Below are 15,833 nucleotides of genomic sequence, written 5' to 3' on the forward strand. Positions count from 1 at the left end.
TATGAAATAATCATTAAAATGCATTTTTACATGCTTAAATACTTAGGAAAATGGTTTTAAATAGTAAACAGTGTTGAAAAAATATGAAATTATTAGAAAATCATTATTTCATACAATATGAATTACTGTAAAATTTTTATATTTTTCTGAACTGTTTTCGTATTTATTTAATATTTTAATGATTAAACAACACAAAATTCGGGAAAAATAGTAAATTATTCCCAAAAATTCTATAAAATTAACCATAGTTTTATAACATGATATAGAGCCCAGTGTATAAGTTTCAGATGTTTGTGACTATGGGAAGTATGTTTTATATATTTCATTATTAATTAATCAATAAAATCATAAATAATAGTAAACAGTAATATAAATGCATGAAACTTCATATATCATGTTTAATCAATATATAGGTCATCCCAGAATTTTCTCAGAATTTGTTGAATGCAACAAGTATTTTATGTGAATTATTGCCCTACTTTATTGCAATAATTATAATAATTCAATAAAAATAAGTTATATTCTGAAAATTTCCAGAACTTCTTATTTTATTGATGGTATTCTGAGAAAAATCAGATTTATGCATAAAATGAGTTTTAGATATTTTGGTGGATTTAATTTGTTTCTTGTATGAATTTGAAACTTTTAACAACATACCTTGATGAATGCTTCAAGAGGGATGAAGATTTGAGTATAATAGATTGTTCTTGGATGGAATATGAGTATTTCTTGGAGGAAATTTCGAGATTGAGAGTGAGAGAAATAATAGAGAAGGTTTAAGTGGTGAAGAGAATAATGTGTTGGGAGAAAAAGGAAAGGAAAGTGGATGGGAGGTGTGAGTGGGAGACCATGGGAATAATCTTTTTGCTTTTGGTGGTCTTCATAATTTCCCACTAACATAAGCATCTTTTACATAATTAATATAAGAGTTTTATAAAATTTAAAGTAAAGTTTATAAAAATAGAGTTTTATAAAAGATAGGTTATTATTTGATTATAACAATCTACTTTGATTTGAAGTTTAATTATAGTATTCAAGTTTGATTCTTTTAATTTAATTAGAGCATTATACTTTGATTTGATTTTAATATGTTATCATAATTTAATTGGATTATAGTTATAACGTTGTACTATACTATGTTGCTATTAACGTCAATTTATATCGTAGTGTATGGGTTTTGATCCTATTAGCGTCAAGTAATCTTGAGTAGGGTTTATTAAATTTCCAATGTTTTTAGCACTGTAAAGGCTAAGGAAAATCAAACACACGAATTTTCCAAATGATGTTTTCTCATTAAAGTAGCGAATTGTACAGTTATTACATAACGTAAACCCTAACATACAAGGGTTAAGGGAGTTGACCGGTTTGACTTGTTGACTTAGTTTGACTTTGCCTTGACCGAAATTTGATGGTTGTCACATCAGGGGCGCTGACGAGTACCAGATTCTGTGGGGTTTAGCCCCCCGAACGCGCTACGCCTTTGGGTGTTCTCTGTCACGACCGGGCGCGTTACGCCTTGGGGCGTTCTCTGTCGCGACCGGGCGCGACTCTGGGAACTCTGAAACTGAAATTTGCAAACTCCCTGACCACTAGGACCTCTGAAACTGAAATCTGATCCCCAAACCGAGTGTCAACCACATAAGCCAAATAACCTGCACACCCATGTTGAATATACTGACGGGCCATGGCTTCCGAACAAAACCCTGAAGCGACCCTAGTGTCCTATCCATAAATAACTAGTTCTCCCCCACTTGGGGTTCGAACTACCACTCTTTGGCCCTCACAATCAATCATGTCACCAAACCGGCTTAGTCAGTCCATACCTACTAACATGCAAACATCCCCCATGGGAATAAGGATCAGATCAATCGGATAAGGCACCCCGAAGATCTCCAATACACAAAATTGAAACCCTGAAGATGTAGAAACCCCGTGTTCGTTGGCGACAGAAACCCGCAACAGACACTCTAACTCCCTAATAGGCATATTAAACTCTCTACTGAACGATCGATATACAAAGGATCAACTCGCACCCGAGTTAAATAATACACGAGCAGACAAAGAGTTCACTACGAGCGTACCAAACAGAGGCACATATAAGCATAACACAAAAACATAGTCAACAAAATAATAGATAGAAACATACTAGTCACAACATCTGGAGCTCCTATGGCCTACTCGGCAGTGAGCTGGAAAACGCGACCTCAAGCCCTCGGGGGCTCTACCCTGTACTGACTCCCATCTGTGATCCTTAAAGTAGTCAACGCTGGAGCCTACGCCGTCCCAGTAGCAGGCGAGGGGCTGTTGGCCTTCACATTGTAGCATCCGGACTCTTGAGGTATTTAATCGAAATTTTGCACTTGGAAGAGGGTCACGATGTGAGCCAAAGGGGTGACGTCGTGAGTGGACCATTGACCATTTTCACTTGTGTTCTCGAACCTCACGACGTGAGGTATAAGGCCTCAAAATGTGAGCCAGGCCTGATGGTCCCAAACCCTAAAAATCGAGTATAAAACAGAATGAGGAGGCTAGGGTCGCCCATCCTCGGCCTCATTCACTCTCAACTCACTGAAAAACCCTAGATTTGGCCCTCTAGAGCCCTTGAGCCATTTTTTGTGTCAGTGGTCTGCTTATTGGTGTTGTTTTTTTGGTTCCTTTGAAGAAGAATAAGCTCTTGTGGTGGCTCCTTTTGGCGAGATAAGCTCTTCCTTGTGGACTTGCTGAGCTTGTGAAATTTTGTAAGTCTTAAAGATCCTATCTATTTCATTTAAGCTTGCTAGATCTAGGTTTTGGCACCCTTTTTCGCATGTGATGTTGGCTTATCATGAATGGGGTCCATAAAATTGGCAACTTTATGGACCATTGAGTCATTTGTTGTGTTGGAATCCTTGGATCTGGATTTTGGTGCAAGTTATGGACTCTAAGTTTGAATCTTGATGTTTATAGCCATCTTTTGACCTAACTAATGTTTAAGTTGTGCATTAGACATGGATGACTGAAAAGTTATGATTTTTATGGTCCTTTAGATTAGATATGGTATTCTGGAAAGTCCCAACGCGCATCTTAAAGGATTAAGAGGTTAATGCTCATAGAACATGTCTCACGACGTGAGCCTAGCAGTTGACCCGATCTGTAACCCTGTGACGAGTGAGGCTGAGTTGACTCACTGAGTAGGTCCTAGTCGAGTTGATTCTCACGACGTGAGCCTTGAATGGTCACGATGTGAGGTTAGAGTAACAAGGAAAGTTGACCATTGACCCTAGATGTTGACTTTTTGACCTAGGTTGACTTTTGATGAACTCTCGATTAGGAGGGTAAGTCTAAGGATTTCATTGCATGATGACCTAGGTGTGGAGTAGCCCGGTGCAACTGATAGAGTGAGAATCGGTAATCGTCTTTCATTTGTGAGGTCAGTCTCCCTTCGCAGAATTCGTGGGTCGAAGGCACCAAGGCCAGCCCACTAGTAATGATATAGCTTAATAATTGTCTTTGTAATAATTGTCTTTGTGAGGTGAGTCTCCCTTCGCAGAATTTGTTGATTCTGTGATTTATGCCTGATATTATGTAGCAGGGGTAGGGGTGAAATAGACCCGGTATCCAGTCAAATGGGCGAAATGGGCAGGTTGAGCACCATGAAATGCTCGACATCATCCGATCAGAAGAGACCGAAGGGGCAGGTCGAGCACCCAGATATTATCGGCACTATCCGGTTAAAGTAAACCGAAGGGGTAGGCTACGCACCCAGATATGCATAGCAGTATGTTGTTTTTAGTATGTGGTTTGGTGGGGGAACTCACTAAGCTTTGTGCTTACTGTTTCAGTTTGTGTTTCAAGTACTTCCAGCTCGACGGGGAAGGGGCCGACTTGATGGAATCGCATTACATTATGATTTTCCGCAGCAGAGATTTTGGGACTTATGCTCTGATAATATTTTTCTATGAATTTTCTTGATTTTACACTATGGCCATCTTGTGTTCTCATGGTTTTTAAATCAATGGTATTTTGTGATATGGATTTAGTAAACTTAAAAATAAAATTTTTGGGACGTATTTTTGGGTTGTTACAAGATGGTATCAAATCCTTGGTTTGAGGGAATCGGGCATACTCTCAGGTGTTTTCGAACTCAAATCGAGGGTTTGGTAGGTTCTTATCAGGGAAATATTTTTAAAAATTAAGAATTCTAACGAAATACAATGGATGTGATGCATGCAATCGACCGGCCTCAAGTAAGTTTTCCCCCAAGATACCCATACACGTTATCGATTATGAATTGGTTTATGAATCTGTTAATTGCATGCTAGTTAGGGATAGGGATCTGCTCAGTCTTTTCATGATAGAATGCTATGAGATATGCCTTGTATGTCTGTGATATGAGCTTATATGCTAGTGCGGATTAGCCAGCGATAGGATGGCCTGATAGGATGGTGTTTGTTTCTGATTACCCGAAGCCCGAAAGCTGCTTGCTTTGTGCCTTTTAGGAATTCTAGCTAACTTCAGCTAATGAGTAAGCGAATATATTAAGTTACATGTTAGGAGAACCAAATAATTTCATAAGGTTAGGTTTGGCTCTGCGGCGCAGCTCTTGTTTGAGTCCAACCGTCATGGTGTAATACCTCTCATTCGAAGAATTATCTGGTTTTAATGATATGTAATTATGTTCTTGAACTAGTTAGAGGGAGTTAGTGGGAGTTTTTTCGGCAGCTGATGGTAGTGAGTGTTGAGAGAATTTCCTTAGGAGATGCCTAGGAAGAGACTAGTGTCAGGAGCCTTATCTAAGTGCAAACGGTATGTATGAATAGGAAGTAACCTGGAGGATTCAAAGAGACCCTCGAGGAAAGTATGGATATATGTGGAAGATAGTATGGGCCCATACTACTGAAAGCAGAGGATCTATAGTCGACTCGAGGAGAGCTGCGAGGAAATCAGGGGATTTGTATGGTGTGAGATTTCTCGATTTTATTTATGATCCTAACGGTTGTATGGTTTGTTTCAGAATAGTGATGACACGCTAGGGAGTAGGAGGTTCAGTATTTGGGTCTGGTTTGGGTACAGGTTTCGAGCCAAATATATGATGGCTTGCGAGAGTTCATTGCATACGAGATTACTATAGGCATCCTCCATGCGACCCCTGTGATTTTCGGGTCGATCAAGGAGGGAATTATTGAGTTGATGGAGGATCACCTTAGGGCCTTCATGAGTGATATGGAAGCTAGGTAGTCTAGGGCCCACACACTCTCCATCAAGGATTTCAGAGGATGTGGAGCACCATACTTCTCAGGGGTGAAGGATCCCATCGCAACTAGACGATGGATAGAAGATATTGAGTGTGCTCAGATGACTAGCTTTTGCCCAGAGGGGTCGAAGGTTAGGTTTGTTGCGGGTTGCTTGAATGATCGAGCTATGGATTGGTGGGAGGAGGTCGGTTATGCTTTAGGAGGCCTAGCCATCGAGGCCATGACCTGGTCGGATTTTGTGACCCGGTTTTGAGTTGAGTTTGCACCAGCTGTGGAGATACAGTAGCTAGCCAGGGAGTTACTAGACATGATACAGACGACAAAGACTGTTGCGGAGATCACCGCTAAATTCAGGCAGAGGGCCTTGTTGGTACCCCAATACGTAGCCGATACTCAGATGAAGAAAACCCGATATCATGACATGTTGATATTGGATATCAGGAAGTTTGTTAGTTACTAGGTGTAACGCCTGTGTTTCTGGGCTCGTCATTAATGATGATGTGATAGTCTAGGTTAACCTTTATAACCCGTCTTGAAATAATAAAGATGTATTATTTGAGTATTATGTGTTTTGTGCTTAATTGTGTGACTTAAATGAATTAAGGATAAAAATAAGCGTCAAAATGAAATGTTATATAAACCCAATATTGATACATGAAGACGTAGTGGTCGTGACGAGGTTTCCGAATATATAAAGAATGCTGAAATCTGAGTTATAACGAAGAAGTTATGACCTGTCGAAGTTTCGCGACAGAACCGGCACGACGCTGAATGACGTAAAATATGAATTTACGATAGAGCGATATCTAGCCTTAGAGATCTAAACGAAAGTCGTAGAATACGTTAAACCGATAGTGTGCATAAAAAGAATGCCCAAATCTGACTTCGTATGAGGAAGTTATGATTTTTCTAAGTTTCAACTTAGCAGTATGCAGCCCGAAACTCGAGATTGAGATCGAGTGATATTTAGCCAAAACTTTCTAAATGAGAATTGAAGATCTCATCGATAATAGTCCAACGGTAAAAAGACAGACGAAAACGGACGTCAGACGAAGAAGTTATGAATTTCGAACGGAGTTTTCCTGTCCCGGCCTACTAAAAATAATATATTAATAAAATATTAAATTTAAATTCAAAATTAGCCAACGGAGTCTAAACGAGAGTTGTAGAGCATAATCTCACCTACGCGTGGATATAAAGAACATCGAATACGGAGCTCGTATGCGAAAGTTATGAATTTCTGAAGTTCGGGGTGCGAACCCCGATACTGTGTCAGAGTTCACGACGTCAATACAGTGTTCACGGCGTGAACTCAGTGATTTGACCTTTCAGAGCCTGTCAGACGCAACCTGTGACGACACATGCAGTGACGACTAAGTTCACGACGTGAAAACTTAAAATTCACGACGTGAGAGCTGAAAAATGGCCCTATAAATAGAAATCAAGGGTCAGCCGATTTTGGTTGCTCCTCCCTTACTCTCCCACTCCCGATACTCTCTCTAAGCCCTATTTTAACCCCCGAAGCCCCGGTATCATCCCGAGACCCGAAGCAAGTCCCGAAGCCCCGAAGATCCGGAGAAGTGCAATTCCCGAGCCGAAGCTCTGCCAGCGAGAAACCAATTTTTGTGAAGATCTTCCAGATCTACCGAAGAATACTACTTCTACAAGCCGTAGTGTTGTCTGATCATCTTCTGATCAAGTGAGTGTGTAGTTACTTTCTTCTAACACATAATTTGAAGTATTTGATACGAAATACGTGTTATGTGTATATGTTTATATGTGTGAATGTATATTCACTTTCTTCTATCTCATAGATATGATTTATTCTCTATGAAATACGTGTTATGTGTATGTGTCTCATCTGTTGTTTGGAATATGTATTGAATGAGAATGCTATACAAGTTTTAAACTATGTATAAATATATATATTTTTATCTACTAATATGTTGGGTAGAACATGGGTAGATAGTTGATGTGTGATAAACAGATGAGAGGCCTCGATGTTCTTGTTGTTGATCTACTTATCCAGCGGAGTATGGATAATGACCACAGACACTTTTTAGACAGTCCTGTGGAACGCTAGCAGGCTCATAACCTGTAGGTGTTGTGAACGATGTGTTCACCGGTGTACTCTATCCCCCTCATGGTTGCCTTAGGACTTTTATTGCTGAGGAAACCCCTCGCGGTAAAGTCCATCCCGATGAAATTCCTAGATTAGGTCCCTTGAGATAGATGTTGCTTTAGGGACGTAAAGTGAGGATAACGGGAATGGGTAATCGGGTTATTGTTGGTTGGTGAAATTAAATATAATTATTTATTGTGGGTTAAAAACCCTATATGCTCACCAGGATCCCAAGCCTGGCCCACTTAGTTTTGTTGTATTACAGGTAGTGGCGCGAGAGCATAAGTTGGATGACTTATCAAGATCCTTTGATATTAGACCAGTTGTAATATGTAACTGTTATATGGTCTATCTTTTGTTGTTTATGCTTTTGGTCTGTTTATCGGAACATGACATCCCGAATATTGTTATATAATGAAAATGCATCTCTTGATGAAATGATTTGATAAACTTTATTTTATCATATTTTGTTTTGGGAACAAATTCCGCAGCTCTTTTAAATCAATGGATTTACTCTGAAATTATTTTAAAAGCATAAATTGAAACCGGTATTTTCTGGCCGTGATTTTGGGGATGTCACAGTTGGTATCAGAGCATTAGTTTAAGCGAACTAGGAATTTGTGGGATTTCTAGACTTAAACTTAGAATGCTAAGTAAAGATTGTGAGAGGAGTGTCTGTTGTATTTAAGACACGAGCACTAGTTTATTTTAGGAAATTTGCCTAAAATGCTTTTATGTGCTAAATGTTATATGTTTCCCATATATGATATTAATTGTTCGGATCTATGGTTTGTTGCCAACCGGATCTGGAGACCTTATGTGTTTAGGATTCTAAGCGTATGACGACGGTATTAGAACTAGCATGTAAACGTTTCGAAGTGATAAGCATGATTTAATTATCTATCATGGATGAGGATCTAAATTCACCTTATTCAGTGTATAGATCAAGTATAGCAAGAACAAGAAGCGGAGTTGGAAACGTGAACGAAAACAGGAATCAACAGCCGCAACCACCAGTGATTGAGCAAGCACCTGTTGTAGCTGCTGCACCAGAACCAATCACCATGGCTGGAGTGCAAGCCATGATTCGGGCTATGTTAGCCGAACAAAGGGAAGCAATGCGACAGATGTTGCATGGAAATAGGGACGAACCTATCATACCCATTGAGGAACCCGAACTGATTCCCGAGCGATCAGAGGAAGGGAACAATAGTCACATTGTGAGTCAAGTTGGGACTCAAGAAGAACGAAGGAATGACCCGGAAAGGGGAAACAATAAGGATGGGCGCATGTATAAGAATTTCTTGGGCGCCAAGCCGCCAAGTCTTTCTGGAAGCCCAAAGCCTGTTGAAATTATGGATTGGATCTCCGAAATGGAGAGGGTATTTGAAAGTTGCGACTGTAGCAACAAACAGAAGACTGTCTTTGCAGTTAGACAACTGAAGACCGGAGTCTTGAGCTGGTGGAAGTTGTTGGCAGATACTATGCCATGAGGAGAAGCCCTGAAAATGTCATGGGAGGAGTTCTTGGAACAGCTAAGGGTGCAGTATTGTTCAGAGATAGATCTGATTGATCTGAACAATGAGTTCCAAAACTTGAAGAAGGGGAGAATGAGCATAGACGACTATGCTACTGCATTCACTGAGAAAATGAAGTTATTTCCGTACCTAGTGCCAATGGAACTCTCCAAGATTGAGACGTTTGCTAATGGACTGCCTGCCGACTTTGGCCCGACAGTCAAGATGGCTGCCACTCTGAAAACAGCTGTTTGAGCAGCTAAGAATGTGGAGGCCCAGCAGAAGGAAAAGGGTCTGGAAAGAATAGAGGTTGGTGAGAAAAGGAAGTTCGATGGACCTTCAGGGTCCAACAAGAAAAGTAAATTCTCGAAATCTGGTTCGAGAGGAGGAGGAGGCGAAGCGAAATGGTGCGACAAATGTAAGAAGAACCATCATGGAAAATGTGAGGTAGTGGCCACATGTTTTAAATGTGGAAAGTCAGGGCACTATGCCAACGAATGCACTCTCACCAAGAAAGTTTGCTATGGTTGCGGTGACGAGGGACACATGTCTAGGGACTGCCCGAAAAAGAAGGAGGCATCAAGACCCAACATTCCTCCAAATCCGAAAGCGAGAGCCTTTCAGATGACACTGGAAGCTGCCAAGGAAGAAGCTGATGTCGCTTCAGGTACCTTTCTCGTAAACGAATTGCCTGCCCAAATTTTATTTGATTCTAGAGCCAACTACTCCTTTATTTCGCATGAATTTGGTAGAAAACTAGCTTTGTCTGTCGATAGACTAGATAATGCTTTATTACTCGAAGTTGCTAGTGGCAAGTTTGTACCTGTTAGCCATCGTATGAAAAACATCTTAATTGATTTGAATGGGAATGAGTTCCACGAGGAATTATTGCCTATTGAGCTAAACGGTTTCGACATCGTGTAGGGGATGGATTGGCTTAGCGCCAACGATGCCGAGATTTTATGCAAGAAGAAGATAGTAAAAGTAAACCCGCTAGGGAAAGAGTCATTTATGGTGTATGGGGACAAACGCAGAGTAAATTCTGGAATCATTTCGCTAATGAAAGCCAGAAAGTGTTTGGCCAAAGGATGTACATCATATTTGGCATTCGTGATCGATGCTAAGAAGGAGAAAAAGGAGATGCAGAGCATTCCTGTCGTGTGTGATTATCCGGAAGTATTTCCCGAAGATCTTCCCGGATTACCGCCTGATAGACAAGTGGAGTTTAGAGTAGACTTGTTACCAGGGACGACGCCAATAGCAAAAGCACCTTACCGACTAGCACCGACGGAGATGAAGGAGCTTGATGATGCAACTTCAGGAGTTATTGGACAACAGTTTCATTAGACCTAGTTCATCACCCTTGGGAGCCCCGATGTTATTCGTAAAGAAGAAAGATGGAAGTATGAGAATGGTATCGATTACAGAGAGCTGAACGAGGCAACAATAAAGAATAGATATTCGTTGCCGAGGATTGACGACCTGTTCGATCAACTACAAGGTTCAAGTTATTTTTCAAAGATCGACCTGAGGTCAGGATATCATCAGCTGAAAGTAAGAGAGCAGGATATAGAGAAGACTACATTCAGAACACGATATGGACACTACGAGTTTTTGGTTATGTCGTTTGGACTAACCAATGCTCCAGCAGCATTCATGGATTTAATGAATAGGGTTTGTAATCCGTTCCTTGATAAATCTGTGATAGTGTTCATAGATGACATTCTGATTTACTCAAAAAGCCAAGAGGAGCATAGCTGACACTTGCGAGAAGTGTTGAAAGTCTTGAAGAAGGAGAAGTTGTATGCTAAGTTCTCCAAATGTGATTTTTGGATTCGAGAAGTCCAATTCTTGGGTCACGTGGTCAACCAAGAAGGGATAATGGTTTATCCAAGAAAGATTGAAGCTGTAATGAAGTGGGAACAACCGAAAAGTCCTACAGAGATTTGAATCTTTTTGGGATTAGCCGGATATTACTGAAGGTTTATCCAAGGCTTTTCTTCGATCGCTAGTCCACTAACAGCTTTGACCCACAAAGGAGCTACTTATGCTTGGAGTGATAAGCATAGAGAAGCATTCGAGTTGCTAAAGAAGAAGCTATGTGAAGCACCGATTCTTTCTCTACCCGATGGAGTTGAAGACTTCGCTGTCTATAGCGATGCGTCTGGTGTTGGGTTGGGTTGTGTTTTGACCCAAAGGGAAAAGGTGATAGCATATGCGTCTCGACAACTAAAAGAGCATGAAAAGAACTACCCCACTCATGATTTGGAGTTGGCAGCGGTAGTTTTCGCTCTAAAGATATCGAGGCATTACCTCTATGGCACGAAGTGCAAACTTTTCACTGATTATAAGATTCTCCAATATCTCTTTAGTCAGAAGGAATTGAATATGAGGCAACGACGCTGGCTAGAATTACTTAAGGACTACGACTGTGAGATACTTTACCACCCTAGTAAAGCAAATGTTGCTGCTGATGCTCTCAGTCGGAAAGTCAATCTTGAAAGAAAAAGGCCAAGAGCGTTGAGAATAGAAGTTGTCTCGACAATTATGGAGAGTATAAAGAAAGCTCAAGAGGAAGCTTCTGAAAAGATTGACCGGAAGGAGGAACGTTTGGGAAAAACGTTGGTGTTTGGTACAAACGGTCACGGACTGAAGGTGTTCCAAGGTCGTATTTAGGTACCTAAGTCAGGAGGAATAAGAGATCTTCTGATGGAAGAAGCTCACAAAACCATGTACTCGATTCATCCCGACAGCACTAAAATGTATAGAGACATGAAACCCTACTACTGGTGGCCGACGATGAAGCTTGATATAGCAAAGTATGTGGCCGAGTGTGTGACCTGTGCAAGAGTTATGGCACAACATCAGAAACCATACGGGAGTTTAGAACCTTTACCTGTGCCTATGGGTAAATGGGAAGACATTGCTATGGATTTTGTCACTAAACTGCCCAGAACAAAGAATGGTCACGACATGATTTGGGTAGTCGTTGATCGCTTCACTAAGAGTGCGCATTTCATAGCAGCCAATGAGAAATGGTCTATGGATAAGCTTGCGAATTCTTACGTGAAGGAAATTGTGAGGCTACACGGTGTTCCATTAATGATCGTATCAGATCGTGACAGCCGTTTCACCTTAAGGTTTTGGAGAAGTCTACAAGAGGAATTGGGTACCAAGTTGTGTTTAAGTACAGCTTACCATCCACAGACTGATGGTGAGAGTGAACGGACGATACAAACACTTGAAGATATACTGAGAGCATGTACCCTGGAATTCCAAGGTAACTGGGATGAACATTTACCTTTGGTAGAATTTTCCTACAATAATAGTTTCCACTCGAGCATTAAGATGGCACCTTATCAAGCTATGTACGGACAAAAATGTCGTACGCCGTCTTGTTGGCTTGAGGTTGGGGAAAAGCAGTTTATGGGACTGGAGATGGTTCATCAAACCGCTGAAAAGCTGGAAATAATCAGATAAAGAATGTTAGCCGCTCAGGATCGTCAAAAGAGCTATGCTGACAACAAGTGAAGACCGATGACTTTTGAAGTTGGAGATTCGGTTTTGCTTAAAGTCTCACCGTGGAAGGGACTTATAAGATTTGGTAAAAGAGGAAAGTTAAGTCCAAGGTTTATTGGACCGTTCAATGTTCTTCAGAGGATTGGGAATCAAGCTTACAAGCTGGAATTACCCGAAGAACTGAATGGAATTCATAACACTTTCCATGTGTGTTATTTGAGGAAGTTCACGGGAGAAGTTCCCGGTATAATTCCGATTTCTGAGTTAAGATTGGGTGAGAACAAGAGGTTGATTGAAGAACCCGAGGCAATCGTTGACCGAAAGACTAAGAAGTTGCGACGCAAGATGGTCGAATTAGTACTTGTAAGTTGGAAACACACGAATGGGCCGAATCTCACCTGGGAGACGGAGAGTGACATGATGAATCGCTATCCGCATTTGTTTGTTGATGTGTGATTCCGGGGACGGAATCATTCTAAGGTGGAGAGAATTGTAACGCCTGTGTTTCTCGGCTCATCATTAATGATGATGTGATAGTCTAGGTTAACCTTTGTAACCCGTCTTGAAATAATAAAGATGTATTATTTGAGTATTATGTGTTTTGTGCTTAATTGTGTGACTTAAATGAATTAAGGATAAAAATAAGCGTCAAAATGAAATGTTAGATAAACCCAATATTGATACACGAAGACGTAGTGGTCGTGACGAAGTTTCAGAATATATAAAGAATGCTGAAATCCGAGTTATAAGGAAGAAGTTATGACCTGTCGAAGTTTTGCGACAGAACCTGTCAGGCTTGTCAAACCCAACAAATAAAGGGTACAAATGACTCCTTAAACACTACTACTATGCACTAAAAACGTAGTACAAGGTAAGTAGGGTCGATCCACAGAGACACGGGACAAGTGTTTATACCTTTTTGCATAACGTACAAAAATGGTCACAGAATGGGGGGAATTTATAAGCAATGATTTAAACTATAGAATAAAGCAATAAGTAAATGATTGATTAAGTGAAATAAGTTCAAGATTTGTAAGTACTCCAACTCTATGCAAGACAAATTAGCAATGTGATTCCATGGATGACAAGATATTTGTTTAATTCTATCTAAGTTGGTACTTGAAAGTGTTAACAAGCTCTAACACTTCCCATTCACCATAATAATTAACCAAAACAAGCTCTTTGATTAATCCTAACCTTACCAATCTAATCTAAACAAACTCTTAGAATTAGGTTGAAAGATTGCATTAAACTTTATGTGAATGTTCCCAACAACACTCAATACTCCTCATAAGCTCGGGAGCATAAGAATGTGCGAATAAGATTTACACTAAATTCATTCAATAGAAATCAGTTTAGTGCTTGTTACCTAGTCCAATTTACAAAACAATTACGGATTTTGCAATTAGATAACTTGATGATCTAACCCTAATTCAAATGGCCAGTAAGAATCACAATTAGAATCAAACATTCGATTGAAACAAAATCAAATTCACTAGATAGAAAATTGAAAGAAAACATCAAGTCATATGATTGAAATCACAACTAGAAGTCAAGACATAAAGTTGGAGAATCTAGGGTTCTAGCCACTCATGACTAGAACAAGATCACAAATCTAGAAAATGAAATTAAAGTTCTTACAAAATGAAATCAAATGTTCCCAAGTGTTAATCTACTTCCAAAAGCTCTGAAAATCGCCTTCTCTCTGCCCAAAAGTCGACCCCCTCCAAAAAAACCGATTGTCTCAATTATATGAGAGTAAAACTACTTTCAAAACTGTCGAGATGTTTACACGGCCCGTGTAAATTAAAGGGTGCAATTTACACGACCGTGTAAACAAGAAAAGTAGAATGCTCCTGTATATGCGTTTACACGGCCCGTGTAAATTATAGGCTTCCATTTACACGGCCGTGTAAACTCCTGTAAAACCAAAATCTTCATTTTCTTCATAACTTCCTCCTCGATGCTCCAATACCCCTGAAATTTTACCCTCAACTCTTTTTAACCTCCTAAAGCAAGATCCAACCTCCAAAAGTCCCTGAAATATTACAAAAGTGTGTGAATGCAATTGCATCATGAAAAATCCCGAAAATATGCAAAATGCATGAGTTTAAACCTAAATGCAATGTACTTTTATGAAATAAAGCTACAAAATGGGTACATGAAATGCACCTAACAAATCTCCCCAAGCTTAAACCTTTCTTGTCCTCAAGAAAGAACAAGAAAATTTAAACCGGAGAAAATAAAATAAAAGAGAAGAAAAGAAAATCAAAGTTAATTTTTTTTTTTTTTTTTGAAACTTGATGCAAGAAATCAAAACAAACATAAAAAAATATATCCAACCCAATTAACCCTGTTTTGTACCATAGTTGAGAATGTACCTGTCATGCCTTGAGTCAACTTGGCTTTAGTCTCAAAATATTATATGATAATAGAAATAAGACTTTGGCCACTCCCTAATACAACTCAACAGAATCAAAGATCACAACACTAATTCCCTTTCAATATCATCAAGTCAATTCTTGGAACAAATTATGGTCTTACTCTCATGAAATTATATGTGACAAAACATGCTCAACCATCTTTGTTTCATAAAATATAACAATGTCCGATTCCAGCTATTTGTTGATCAACAACAATCTTTTTCTGAAAAATCTTTTCTAAAAATTCCCTAATATTTATCCAGATTGGTTACAAACTTCAAACCACTTACACCAATCAAAGTAATTAACATTCAGTCCAATGTCATAAGTTCAAATCTAAGTCCAAGGGAATCTTTTGACAGCCAAGTATTTTTCCTAAACACAATATTCAATTAAACTATAAACACAACTATATACAAATTTCCTAATTACATTTTTTTTACAAATAAAGCTCATGGCTTTCTTTGAAATCCGTGTAACGGGCTTCCAACCAACACATCCAGATCAAATGACCTTAGTGTGCTAGATTTAAAAGGATCCCTCGGGTTTACTTGCCCGAACCTCAAAGGCCACAGATTAGCTTTATTTGGTTATTAAGTTCATGACTTTCTATGGAACCCGTGTAGCGAATTTTCAACTCAATCAGTCCCAAACAATTTAGCTTTAGGCGATTAGGTGTAAAACACCCCTCAGAGTTTACTTGTTCGAGTCCCAAAGGTCACAGATTAACTTAATAATATATTTTTTTTAATTTTTTATTATTATTATTATTATTATAATTTTCATATAAATAAGATAACATATAACACTCTTATTAATTTATTTGCTAGGCCTATTTCTTTATATTTTCGTCCTTGACTTTTCTATTGTGGGACATCTCACGGTCTATTACCGTGAGGGACTTCTAGACATTTTTCGGGGGACTAAAGGTCAACATGCAAAGACCCGTAGGTATAGTTGGAAGCTATGTCCCCAAGCAGGGTATATAAAAGGGAATGAGTAGAAAGGACTTTTTAGA

The sequence above is a fragment of the Lactuca virosa genome, chromosome 3 (assembly GCF_052849685.1).
Source record: "Lactuca virosa cultivar CGN04683 chromosome 3, Lactuca_virosa_CGN04683_v6, whole genome shotgun sequence".
NCBI lineage: Eukaryota > Viridiplantae > Streptophyta > Magnoliopsida > Asterales > Asteraceae > Lactuca > Lactuca virosa.